The sequence below is a fragment of the Ranitomeya variabilis genome, chromosome 1 (genome assembly GCF_051348905.1).
Source record: "Ranitomeya variabilis isolate aRanVar5 chromosome 1, aRanVar5.hap1, whole genome shotgun sequence".
NCBI classification, from domain to species: Eukaryota; Metazoa; Chordata; class Amphibia; order Anura; family Dendrobatidae; genus Ranitomeya; species Ranitomeya variabilis.
In genome coordinates, this window is record NC_135232.1 from 1,150,310,848 (window position 1) to 1,150,325,252 (window position 14,405).

The following is a 14,405-nucleotide window of genomic DNA, read 5'->3' on the forward strand; positions in this document are numbered from 1 at the left end:
ATGCAGACACCTAATAACATGGAGTACAGAAAACACCAAAAAGGTAAAATAAAAACCAAAATAGTTTTTTGAATCAAATACACATACAAAAAATGCTAGCCAAATAATAAGGCTATACACTTCTTGAAGAAGCATCTACGCGAAACGCGCGTCAAGGGGTCGCAGTGGGAGGACCTATAAACTACTGGCTATTATGGGTGAGTTGTAGCTAACCTTTGGGACATGTAGGGGTATTGGGGAGTTGCCTTCTTAGGCAGTGTCTATGGTATCTATTTATATCACCTTTACTTTCCAACTATTAGGGTTTCATGACCCCATACTTACCCGTTTGATTAGGGTTTGCTATTTTCATCTTTGGCTACTTTACCTGTATTACTTGCCGCTCCTCCTGCTGTGCCAGCAGGTTCCCTATACTTACTCCCCTTTTTTGTGTATAGCCTTATTATTTGGCTAGCATTTTTTGTATGTGTATTTGATTCAATAAACTATTTTGGTTTTATTTTACCTTTTTGGTGTTTTCTGTGCTCCATGTTATTTGGTGTTGGTATATTAGGGGAGTATTACACTAGTTCATATATCTTGCTGCATATATGCATCTACGCAGGGAGCAGGGATTTCGCCTTTCTCGGCCTTGGCATTTTTCTGTGCTTATTTTGATTTTGGTTTTATTTACACATGCAGAGTTGGCAAATCTTAGGTGATGATGAATCACCCCGAATCCTTCCAGAAAAGTAGCACTTATCTGTGGTGTTCTCAATGGAGAAGGCATGGAGATGTGTAGGGAACATGGAAGGGATGTGGGAGGAACATGGAAGGGATCTGGCCTGAAAATGTAGCATGGCTATGGGGCACAAATTTCCATGGCATGCTTTGCTCACCAAATGTAGTCAACTCCCAGAAGTGATAGCTTAAAGGTTGTTGGCAAGTATGGTCATATCTATATCTGGCATCTCTCCAGGAACTGCATCAGGCTCAGAGGAAATAAAGCAAGACCTCATGGACCTTATACAAAAATGGCAAGCCTCCTGAGGACAGCAGGATGTTCTTTCTGCCGACCAGTCGGTGACACTGGTACCCCTCCTATGTGTTCATTCTTCTAACATAGTTCTTTTCAGGCATGTAGATTGATATGGCCTGTAAAAGGAGACATGATTCGTGAAAAGGAAGCTTGTTTGGTTTCAACAAAAATTCTAAAAGTTGGTCAGTATGGTCATGTGAACATAGTTTTCCCCTATTGACCAAAGTTAATAGTAACATAGTTACTAAGGTTGAAGGAAGACTTTTAAGTCCATCTAGTTCACCCCATAGCCTAACCTAACATGCCCTAACATGTTGATCCAGAGGAAGGCAAAAAAAACCCATGTGGCAAAGAGTAAGCTCCACCATGGGGAAAAAAAGTTCCTTTCCGACCCCACATATGGCAATCAGACTAGTTCCCTGGATCAACGCCTTATCAAGGAATCTAGTGTATATACCCTGTAACATTATACTTTTCCAGAAAGGCATCCAGTCCCCTCTTAAAATTAACTAATAAATCATTCATTACAACATCATACGGCAGAGAGTTCCATAGTCTCACTGCTCTTACAGTAAAGAATCCGCGTCTGTTATTATGCTTAAACCTTCTTTCCTCCAGACGTAGAGGATGCTGTTGTGAATTCTGTTCTCGAACTCCCTCCGGTGGTTATGAATGGTACTTCGGCGAGTTCTGTCCATGGACTCCCTCTGGTGGCTGTGAGTGGAGCTGCTGGTTCTGAGGTTCCTTCCTCAGCTGACCTCGTTTAGTCCTAGGCTGGCTGCTCTATTTAACTTCACTTAGATCGTTACTGGATGCCAGCTGTCAATGTCCTAGTACTGGTTCAGTTTGCTCTTGAATCTTTCAGATGACCTGTCTACTCCAGCAAAAGCTAAGTCCCTGCTAGCTTATTTGTTTACCACTGTTTTTTTGTCCAGCTTGCTATCATGATTCTGCCTTGCTAGCTGGAAGCTCTGGGATGCAGAGTGGCACCTCCACGCCGTGAGTCGGTGTGGGGTTTCTTTTGCACACTCTGCGTGTTTTTTTGGTAGTTTTTTATGCTGACCGCAAAGATACCTTTTCTATCCTCAAGTCTGTTTAGTTAAGTCTGGCCTCCTTTGCTGAAACCTATTTCATTCCTGTGTTTGTGACTTCCATCTTAACTCACAGTCAATACGTGTGGGGGGCTGCCTATTTCTTTGGGGAATTTCTCTGAGGCAAGTTAGGCCTTATTTTCTATCTTTAGGGGTAGTTAGCTCTTAGGCTGTGAAGAGGCGTCTAGGCAGAGTCAGGTACGCTCCACGGCTATTTCTAGTTGTTGTGATAGGATTAGGGGTTGCGGTCAGCAGAGCTCCCACTTCCCAGAGCTTGTCCTGTATTACTAGTTTGCTCATCAGGTCATTCCTAGTGCTCCTAACCACCAGGTCATCATAACAGGATGCCCCCTTGTCCCTGTCTCAGGTCTATGATTAAAAAGATCATCAGAAAGGTCTTTGTACTGTCCCCTCATATATTTATACATTAACATAAGATCACCCCTTAGCCTTCGTTTTTCCAAACTAAACAGCCCCAAGTGTAATAACCTATCTTGGTATTGCAGAACCCCCCAGTCCTCTAATAACCTTGGTCGCTCTTCTCTGCACCCGATCTAGTTCAGCTATGTCTTTCTTATACACCGGAGACCAGAACTGTGCACAGTATTCTAAGTGTGGTCGAACTAGTGACTTGTATAGAGGTAAAATTATGTTCTCCTCATGAGCATCTATGCCTCTTTTAATGCATCCCATTATTTTATTTGCCTTTGTAGCAGCTGCCTGACACTGGCCACTGAATCTGAGTTTGTCATCCACCCATACACCCAGGTCTTTTTCATTGATGGTTTTGCCCAGAGTTTTAGAATTAACCCCCTAAGCCCCGAGGGTGGTTTGCACGTTAATGAACGGGACAATTTTTCCAATTCTGACCACTGTCCCTTTATGAGGTTATAACTCTGGAACGCTTCAACGGATCTTGGCGATTCTGACATTGTTTTCTCAGGACATATTGTACTTCATTACAGTGGTAAAATTTCTTTGATATTACCTGCATTTATTTGTGAAAAAAAACGGAAATTTGGCGAAAATTTTGAAAATTTCACAATTTTCCAACTTTTAATTTTTATGCCCTTAAATCACAGAGATATGTCACGCAAAATACTTAATAAGTAACATTTCCCACATGTCTACTTTACATCAGCAACATTTTGGAACCAAAATTTTTTCTTGTTAGGGAGTTATAAGGGTTAAAAGTTGACCAGCAATTTCTCATTTTTACAACACCATTTTTTTAGGGACCACATCTCCTTTGAATTCATTTTGAGGGGTCTATATGATAGAAAATACCCAAGTGTGACACCATTCTAAAAACTGCTCCCCTCAAGGTGCTCAAAACCACATTCAAGAAGTTTATTAACCCTTCAGGTGTTTCACAGGAATTTTTGGAATGTTTAAATAAAAATTAACATTTAACTTTTTTTCACACAAAATTTATTTCAGCTCCAATTTGTTTTATTTTACCAAGGGTAACAGGAGAGAATGGACCCCAAAAGTTGTTGTACAATTTGTCCTGAGTACGCCGATATCCCATATGTGGGGGTAAACCACTGTTTGGGCGCATGGCAGAGCTCGGACGGGAAGAAGCGCCATTTGACTTTTCAATGCAAAATTGACTGGAATTGAGATGGGACGCCATGTTGCGTTTGGAGAGCCCCTGATGTGCCTAAACACTGAAACCCCCTACAAGTGACATCATTTTGGAAAGTAGACCCCCTAAGAACCTTATCTAGATGTGTGGTGAGCACTTTGACCCACCAAGTGCTTCACAGAAGTTTATAATGCAGAGCCGTAAAAATAAAAAATCATATTTTTTCACAAAAATTATCTTTTCGCCCCCAATTTTTTATTTTCCCAAGGGTAAGAGAAGGAATTGGACCACAAAATTTGTTATGCAATTTGTCCTGAGTACGCTGATACCCAATATTTGGAGTAAACCACTGTCTGGGCGCATGGCAGAGCTCGGAAGGGAAGGAGCGCCATTTGGAATGCAGACTTAGATGGATTGGTCTGCAGGCGTCACGTTGCATTTGCAGAGCCCCTGATGTACCCAAACAGTAGAAACCCCCCACAAGTGACCCCATATTGGAAACTAGACCTCCCAAGGAACTTATCTAGATGTGTTGTGAGAACTTTGAACCCCCAAGTGTTTCACTACAGTTTATAACGCAGAGCCGTGAAAAAAAAAAATTCCACAAAAATTATTTTTTAGCCCCCAGTTTTGTATTTTCCCAAGAGTAACAGTTGAAATTGGACCCCAAAAGTTGTTGTCCAATTTGTCCTGAGTACGCTGATACCCCATATGAGGGGAGAACCACCGTTTTGGCGCATGACAGAGCTCGGAAGGGAAGGAGCGCCATTTGGAATGCAGACTTAGATGGATTGGTCTGCAGGTGTCACGTTACATTTGCAGAGCCCCTGATGTACCCAAACAGTAGAAACCCCCATAAGTGACCCCATATTGGAAACTAGACCTCCCAAGGAACTTATTTAGATGTGTTGTGAGAACTTTGAACCCCCAAGTGTTTCACTACAGTTTACAACGCAGAGCCGTGAAAATAAAAAATCCTTTTTTTCCCACAAAAATGATTTTTAGCCCCCCCAATTTTTATTTTCCCAAGGGTAACAAGAGAACTTGGACCCCAAAAGTTGTTTTCCAATTTGTCCCGAGTATGCTGATACCCCATATGTTGGGGTAAACCCCTGTTTGGGCGCACGGGAGAGCTCGGAAGGGAAGGTGTTGTGAATTTGGTTTCTGGGCTCCCCCGGTGGTTACTGGTGGTACTGAACTTGTGTGCTTCATCTCCTCTGTTCACCTGTTTCCATCAGGATGTGGGAGTTTCTATTTAGCCTTGCTCCTCAGTCATTTCTATGCCGGCCAACAATGTTACCAGAAGCCTTTCTGTTGCATGTTCCTGCTCCTAGACTACTATCAGCTAAGTTGGACTTGTAGTCCTAAGATTGTTTTGCATTTTTGTTCCAGTTCTCTGTTTTTGAATATTTCTGAGGCTGGAAGCTCTTGTGAGCTGAAATTGCCACTCTGGTGTCATGAGTTGATATTAGAGTCTTAAAGTAATTTCAGGATGGTGTTTTAAAAGGGTTTTCAGCTGACTGTGAAGTTCCCTTTTCTGTCTTCCTACTATCTAGTAAGCGGACCTCAATTTGCTAAACCTATCTTCATACTTCGTATGTCATTTTCCTCTAAAATCACCGACAATATATGTGGGGGCTACTGTCTGCCTTTTGGGGAAAATTTCTCTAGAGGTAAGCCAGGTCTGTATTTTCCTCTGCTAGGGTCAGTCAGTCCTCCGGCTGGCGCTGGGCGTCTAGGGATAAAACGTAGGCACGCTACCAGGCCACTGTTAGTTGTGCGGTAGGTTTAGCTCACAGTCAGCTCGAGTTCCCATCTTCCAAGAGCTAGTCCTTTGTATGCTTTACTACGGTCTCTTGCCATTGAGAACCATGACAGTTTGGCCGGCCAAGAGTTAAAATAATTGGCAGAAGAAAGGAGAGAAAAGAAGTCTGCAGAGAATTTTTTTTTTTTTTTCTGAGTTTGCTCATTAGTTGATTCACTTGCATCTCTGCTTACTGCAGCCTTCGTCTCTCTCTCCTTCTAATCCTTGAATGGTTCTGATTTCACCTGATTAAAATGGATCCTCAGAGTTTAGCTATTGGTTTGGATAATCTCGCTATGAAGGTTCAAAGTTTACAGGATTTTGTAATTCATGCTCCTATATCTGAACCTAGAATTCCTTTACCTGAATTTTTCTCCGGGGATAGATCTCGCTTCCAGAATTTCAAACATAATTGTAAATTATTTTTGTCTCTGAGATCTCGCTCCGCTGGAGATCCTGCACAGCAGGTCAGGATTGTAATTTCCTTGCTCCGGGGCGACCCTCAGGATTGGGCATTTGCTTTGGCACCAGGGGATCCTGCGTTGCTCAATGTCGATGCGTTTTTCCTGGCTTTGGGGTTGCTTTATGAGGAACCTCATTTAGAGATTCAGGCTGAAAAAGCCTTGATGGCCCTGTCTCAAGGGCAAGATGAGGTTGAAATATACTGCCAAAAATTTCGTAAGTGGTCTGTGCTTACTCAGTGGAATGAGTGCGCCCTGGCGGCGAATTTCAGAGAGGGTCTCTCTGATGCCATTAAAGATGTTATGGTGGGGTTCCCTGTGCCTACAGGTCTGAATGAGTCCATGACAATGGCTATTCAGATTGATCGGCGTTTGCGGGAGCGCAAGCCTGTGCACCATTTGGCGGTGTCTACTGAGAAGGCGCCAGAGATTATGCAATGTGATAGAATTCTGTCCAGAAGCGAACGACAGAATTTTAGGCGAAAAAATGGGTTATGCTTCTATTGTGGCGATTCAACTCATGTTATATCAGCATGCTCTAAACGTACTAAGAAGGTTGATAAGTCTGTTTCAATTGGCACTTTACAGTCTAAGTTTATTCTATCTGTGACCCTGATTTGCTCTTTATCGTCTATTACCGCGGACGCCTATGTCGACTCTGGCGCCGCTTTGAGTCTTATGGATTGGTCCTTTGCCAAACGCTGTGGGTTTAATTTAGAGCCTCTGGAAGTTCCTATACCTCTGAAGGGTATTGACTCCACGCCATTGGCTAGTAATAAACCACAATACTGGACACAAGTAACTATGCGTATTAATCCGGATCACCAGGAGATTATTCGCTTCCTTGTGTTGTATAATCTACATGATGTGTTGGTGCTTGGATTGCCATGGCTGCAATCTCATAACCCAGTCCTCGACTGGAAAGCAATGTCTGTGTTAAGCTGGGGATGTCAGGGGACTCATGGGGACGTACCTTTGGTTTCCATTTCGTCATCTATTCCCTCTGAGATTCCGGAATTTTTATCTGATTATCGTGACGTTTTTGAGGAGCCTAAACTTGGTTCACTACCTCCGCACAGAGATTGCGATTGTACTATAGATCTGATTCCGGGCAGTAAGTTTCCAAAGGGTCGTTTATTTAATCTATCTGTGCCTGAACATGCTGCTATGCGGGAATATATTAAGGAGTCCTTGGAAAAGGGACATATTCGTCCTTCGTCATCTCCCTTAGGAGCCGTTTTTTTCTTTGTATCTAAAAAAGATGGCTCTTTGAGGCCGTGTATTGATTATCGGCTTTTGAATAAAATCACGGTTAAATATCAGTATCCTTTGCCACTGCTTACTGATTTGTTTGCTCGAATAAAGGGGGCCAAGTGGTTCTCTAAGATTGATCTTCGTGGGGCGTATAATTTAGTGCGAATTAAGCAGGGGGATGAGTGGAAAACCGCATTTAATACGCCTGAGGGCCATTTTGAGTATTTAGTAATTCCTTTTGGTCTTTCAAATGCCCCTTCAGTCTTTCAGTCTTTTATGCATGACATTTTCCGTGAATATTTGGATAAATTTATGATTGTGTATCTGGATGATATTTTGATTTTTTCGGATGACTGGGACTCTCATGTCCAACAGGTCAGGAGGGTTTTTCAGGTTTTGCGCTCTAATTCCTTGTGTGTAAAGGGTTCTAAGTGTGTTTTTGGGGTTCAAAAGATTTCGTTTTTGGGGTACATTTTTTCCCCCTCTTCCATTGAGATGGATCCTGTCAAGGTTCAGGCTATTTGTGATTGGACGCAACCCTCTTCTCTTAGGAGCCTTCAGAAGTTTTTGGGCTTTGCTAATTTTTATCGTCGATTTATAACTGGTTTTTCTGATGTTGCTAAGCCGTTGACTGATTTGACTAAGAAGGGTGCTGATGTTGCTGATTGGTCCCCTGCTGCTGTGGAGGCCTTTCGGGAGCTTAAGCGCCGCTTTTCTTCCGCCCCTGTATTGCGTCAGCCTGATGTTACTCTTCCTTTTCAGGTTGAGGTCGACGCTTCAGAAATCGGAGCTGGGGCGGTTTTGTCGCAGAAAAGTTCCGACTGCTCCGTGATGAGACCTTGCGCGTTCTTTTCTCGTAAATTTTCGCCCGCTGAGCGAAATTATGATATTGGTAATCGGGAGCTCTTGGCTATGAAGTGGGCTTTTGAGGAGTGGCGTCATTGGCTTGAGGGGGCTAGGCATCAGGTGGTGGTATTGACCGACCACAAGAATTTGATTTATCTTGAGTCTGCCAGGCGCCTGAATCCTAGACAGGCGCGCTGGTCGTTATTTTTCTCTCGGTTTAATTTTGTGGTTTCTTACCTACCGGGTTCTAAAAATGTGAAGGCGGATGCCCTTTCTAGGAGTTTTGAGCCTGATTCCCCTGGTAATTCTGAACCTACAGGTATCCTTAAGGATGGAGTGATATTATCTGCTGTTTCCCCAGACTTGCGACGGGTCTTGCAGGAGTTTCAGGCGGATAGACCTGATCGTTGCCCGCCTGGTAGACTGTTTGTTCCGGATGATTGGACCAGTAGAGTCATCTCGGAGGTCCATTCTTCTGCGTTAGCTGGTCATCCTGGAATCTTTGGTACCAGGGATTTGGTGGCTAGGTCCTTCTGGTGGCCTTCCCTGTCGCGAGATGTGCGAGGTTTTGTGCAGTCTTGTGATGTTTGTGCTCGGGCCAAGCCTTGTTGTTCTCGGGCTAGTGGATTGTTGTTATCTTTGCCTATTCCGAAGAGGCCTTGGACTCACATCTCCATGGATTTTATTTCTGATCTCCCTGTTTCTCAGAAGATGTCTGTCATCTGGGTGGTGTGTGACCGTTTCTCTAAGATGGTCCATTTGGTCCCCTTGCCTAAATTGCCTTCCTCATCCGAGCTGGTTCCTCTGTTTTTTCAAAATGTGGTTCGCTTGCATGGTATTCCGGAGAATATCGTTTCTGACAGGGGAACCCAATTCGTGTCTAGATTTTGGCGAGCGTTCTGTGCTAGGATGGGCATTGATTTGTCTTTTTCGTCTGCTTTCCATCCTCAGACTAATGGCGAGACCGAGCGAACTAATCAGACCTTGGAGACTTATTTGAGGTGTTTTGTGTCTGCGGATCAGGATGATTGGGTTGCCTTTTTGCCCTTGGCGGAGTTTGCCCTCAATAACCGGGCTAGTTCTGCCACCTTGGTTTCTCCTTTCTTCTGTAATTTGGGGTTTCATCCTCGTTTCTCTTCCGGTCAGGTGGAGTCTTCGGATTGTCCTGGAGTGGATGCTGTGGTGGAGAGGTTGCATCAGATTTGGGGGCATGTGGTGGACAATTTGAAGTTGTCCCAGGAGAAGACTCAGCAGTTTGCCAACCGCCGTCGTCGTGCTGGTCCTCGTCTTTGTGTTGGGGACTTGGTGTGGTTGTCTTCTCGTTTTGTCCCTATGAAGGTTTCTTCTCCTAAGTTTAAGCCTCGGTTCATCGGCCCGTACAAGATATTGGAGATTCTTAACCCTGTGTCCTTTCGTTTGGACCTCCCTGCATCTTTTTCTATTCATAATGTCTTCCATCGGTCATTGTTGCGCAGGTATGAGGTACCGGTTGTGCCTTCCGTTGAGCCTCCTGCTCCGGTGTTGGTTGAGGGTGAGTTGGAGTACGTTGTCGAGAATATCTTGGACTCCCGTGTTTCCAGACGGAGACTTCAGTATTTGGTCAAGTGGAAGGGCTACGGTCAGGAGGATAATTCTTGGGTGACAGCCTCTGATGTTCATGCCTCCGATTTGGTCCGTGCCTTTCATAGGGCTCATCCTGATCGCCCTGGTGGTTCTGGTGAGGGTTCGGTGCCCCCTCCTTGAGGGGGGGGTACTGTTGTGAATTTGGTTTCTGGGCTCCCCCGGTGGTTACTGGTGGTACTGAACTTGTGTGCTTCATCTCCTCTGTTCACCTGTTTCCATCAGGATGTGGGAGTTTCTATTTAGCCTTGCTCCTCAGTCATTTCTATGCCGGCCAACAATGTTACCAGAAGCCTTTCTGTTGCATGTTCCTGCTCCTAGACTACTATCAGCTAAGTTGGACTTGTAGTCCTAAGATTGTTTTGCATTTTTGTTCCAGTTCTCTGTTTTTGAATATTTCTGAGGCTGGAAGCTCTTGTGAGCTGAAATTGCCACTCTGGTGTCATGAGTTGATATTAGAGTCTTAAAGTAATTTCAGGATGGTGTTTTAAAAGGGTTTTCAGCTGACTGTGAAGTTCCCTTTTCTGTCTTCCTACTATCTAGTAAGCGGACCTCAATTTGCTAAACCTATCTTCATACTTCGTATGTCATTTTCCTCTAAAATCACCGACAATATATGTGGGGGCTACTGTCTGCCTTTTGGGGAAAATTTCTCTAGAGGTAAGCCAGGTCTGTATTTTCCTCTGCTAGGGTCAGTCAGTCCTCCGGCTGGCGCTGGGCGTCTAGGGATAAAACGTAGGCACGCTACCCGGCCACTGTTAGTTGTGCGGTAGGTTTAGCTCACAGTCAGCTCGAGTTCCCATCTTCCAAGAGCTAGTCCTTTGTATGCTTTACTACGGTCTCTTGCCATTGAGAACCATGACAGGAAGGAGCACCGTTTTACTTTTTCAACGCAGAATTGTCTAGAATTGAGATCGGACAGCATGTCGCGTTTGGAGAGCCCCTGATGTGCCTAAACAGTGGAAACTCCCCAATTCTACCTGAAACCCTAATCCAAACACACCCCTAACCCTAATCTCAACGGTAACCCTAACCACACCCCTAATCCTGACACACCCCTAGCCCTAATCCCAACCCTAATCCCAACCGTAAATGTAATCCAAACTCTAACCCTATCTTTAGCCCCAACCCTAACCCTAACTTTAGCCCCAACCCTAACTTTAGCCCCAACCCTAGCTCTAACCCTAACCCTAGCCCTAACCCTAATCCTAGCCCTAACCCTAGCCCTAACCCTAATCTTAGCCCTAACTTTAGCCCTAACCCTAACTTTAGCCCAACCCTAACTTTAGCCCCAACCCTAACTTTAGCCCCAACCCTAGCCCTAACCCTAGCTCTAACCCTAACCCTAGCCCTAACCCTAGCCCTAACCCTAGCCCTAACCCTAGCCCTAACGGGAAAATGGAAATAAATACATTTTTTTAATTTTATTATTTTTCCCTAACTAAGGAGGTGATGAAGGGGGGTTTGATTTACTTTTATAGCATTTTTTATAGCGAATTTTTATGATTGGCAGCTGTCACACACTAAAAGACGCTTTTTATAGCAAAAAAGATTTTGCGTCTCCACATTTTGAGACCTATAATTTTTCCATATTTTGGTCCACAGAGTCATGTGAGGTCTTGTTTTTTGCGGGACGAGTTGACGTTTTTATTGGTAACATTTTCGGACACGTGACTTTTTTGATCGCTTTTTATTCTGATTTTTGTTAGGCAGAGAGACCAACAACCAGCTATTCATGAATTTCTTTTGGCGGGGGGGGGGGGGGGGGCGTTTATACCGCTCTGCGTTTGGTAAAATTGATAAAGCAGTTTTATTCTTTGGGTCAGTACGATTACAGCGATACCTCATTTATATCATTGTTTTATGTTTTGGTGCTTTTATACGATAAAAACTATTTTATAGAAAAAATAATTATTTTGGCAGCGCTTTATTTTGAGGACTATAACTTTTATATTTTCCTCACTGATTATGCCATATGGTGGCTCGTTTTTTGCGGGACAGGATGACGTTTTCAGCGGTACCATGGTTATTTATATCCGTCTGTTTGATCGCATGTTATTCCACTTTTTGCTCGGCGGTATGATAATAAAGCGATAATAAAGTTGTTTTTTGCCTCGTTTTTTTTTTTTTTACGGTGTTAACTGAAGGGGTTAACTAGTGGGACAGTTTTATAGGTCGGGTCATTACGGACGCGGCGATACTTAATATGTGTACTTTTATTGTTTGTTTTTTTATTTAAATAAAGAAATGTATGGGAATAATATTTTTTTTTTCTTTATTTAGGATTTTTTATTTTTTTTTTACACATGTGAACATTTTTTTTTTTGTACTTTTTTACTTTGTCCCAGGGGGGAACATCACAGATCGCTGATCTGACAGTTTGCACAGCACTCTGTCAGATCAGCGATCTGACTTACAGCGCTGCAGGATTACCAGCGCTTGGCTCTGAGCAGGCACTTGGTAAGCCACCTCCCAGCAGGACCCGGATGCAGCCCCGCGGCCATTTTGGATCCGGGGGCCTGCAGGGAGAGGAGGTAAGAGACGCTCGGAGCAATGCGATCACATCGCGTTGCTCCGGGGGTCTCAGGGAAGCACGCAGGGAGCCCCCTCCCTGCGCGATGCTTCCCTATACCACCGGAACACTGCGATCATGTTTGATCGCAGTGTGCCGGGGGTTAATGTGCCGGGGGTCCGTGTCCGCTCCTGGCACATAGTGCCAGATGTCAGCTGCGATAGTCAGCTGACACCCGGCCGCGATTGGCCGCGCTCCCCCCCGTGAGCACAGCCGATCGCATATGACGTACTATCCCGTCACTGGGAATTAAGTCCCAGGTCACCTTGACGGGATAGTACGTCATATGGGATTAAGGGGTTAAGCACATAGTTATTCATCTTATTACTTCTACCCAAGTGCATGACCTTACATTTATCCCCATTAAAGCTCATTTGCCATTTATCAGCCCAAGCTTCTAGTTTACATAAATCATCCTGTAATATAAAATTGTCCTCCCCTGTATTGATTACCCTGCAGAGTTTAGTGTATTCTGCAAATATTGAAATTCTACTCTGAATGCCCCCTACAAGGTCATTAATAAATATGTTAAAGAGAAGAGGGCCCAATACTGACCCCTGTGGTACCCCACTGCTAACCGCGACCCAGTCCGAATGTGCTCCAATAATAACCACCCTTTGTTTCCTATCCCTGAGCCAGCTCTCAACCCACTTACACATATTTTCCCCTATCCCCATTATTCTCATTTTATGTAACAACCTTTTGTGTGGCACCGTATCAAAAGCTTTTGAAAAGTCCATATACACTACGTCCACTGGGCTCCCTTGGTCCAGTCCGGAACTTACCTCTTCATAGAAGCTGATCAAATTAGTCTGACATAAACGGTCCCTAGTAAACCCGTGCTGATACTGGGTCATGAGGTTATTCCTCTTCAGATACTCCAGTATAGCATCCCTTAGAAAGCCCTCCAGGATTTTACCCACAGTAGAGGTTAAGTTAAGTTTTTCAGAAACAATGTAGAGCTCTTGATCTCCCAGGAGAACATACAAATCGGGCAAGTAAAACTAGGCAAGCCCAAAACTTCATTCACAAGTTGAATGCAGTGAGCTCCCCCTAGGTGTGGATACATAAATCTGTATATAGTGAGCTCCCCCTAGTGGTGACTATATAAATCTGTATATTATTGTGGTAGTATATGTTTGTATGCAAGGACTTCTCTCTGTTGGTGGCTATATAAAGCTGTATGTAGTGAGCTCCCTCTAGTGATGGATGTGTTGTGAATTCTGCTCTTGGGCTCCCTCCGGTGGTTATAAGTGGTAATGTTATGAGTTCTGCTCTTGGGCTCCCTCCGGTGGTTATAAGTGGTACTGCTGCTCCTTTGGATTTCAGCAGTCATCAGGTGCTTTCACTTATTACCAATTCTGACTGGGCTATTTAGTCTGGCCAGATCCTTTGGTTAGTGCCAGTTGTCCATTGTTCCTGGGTGGATTCACATCTCTTCCTGGATTCTCCTGCTTATCTGTTCAAATCATCAAAGATAAGTCCTGGCTTGGTTTTTGCAGTCCACATACTGTGGACTTTATTGTTCAGTGCATTTCTATGTTTTTCTTGTCCAGCTTTGTCAGTGTGGATTTATTTAGTCAAGCTGGAAGCTCTGGAGAAGCAGATTTTCTCTCCATGCCTTTAGTTAGGTGTGGAGATTTTTGTATTATCTGTGGTGGATTTTTCTAGTGATTTTTAATACTGACCGCATAGTACTCTGTCCTATTTTGTCTATTTAGCTAGATTGGCCTCCTTTGCTAAATTCTGATTTCAGTCTGTGTATGTTTTTCCCCTCTCCTCTCACAGTCAATATATGTGGGGGGCTGTCTATCTTTTGGGGATTTTCTCTGAGGCAAGATAGTTTTCCGTTTCTATCTATAGGGGTAATTAGTTCTCCGGCTGTGTCGAGGTGTCTAGAACTGGTAGGTACATCCCACGGCTACTGCTAGTTGTGGTGTTAAGTTCAGGGTCTGCGGTCAGTACAGGTACCACCTCCTCCAGAGCACGGCTGATGCTGCTCCTAAGCCACCAGATCATAACATGGATGTATATATCTGTAGGTGGTGAGTTCCCTGTATGGGGGGCTGTATAAATCTGTATATAGTCAGCTCTCTTTAGTGGTGGCTGTGTAAATCTGTATATAGTCAGCTCTCTTTAGTGGTGGCTGTA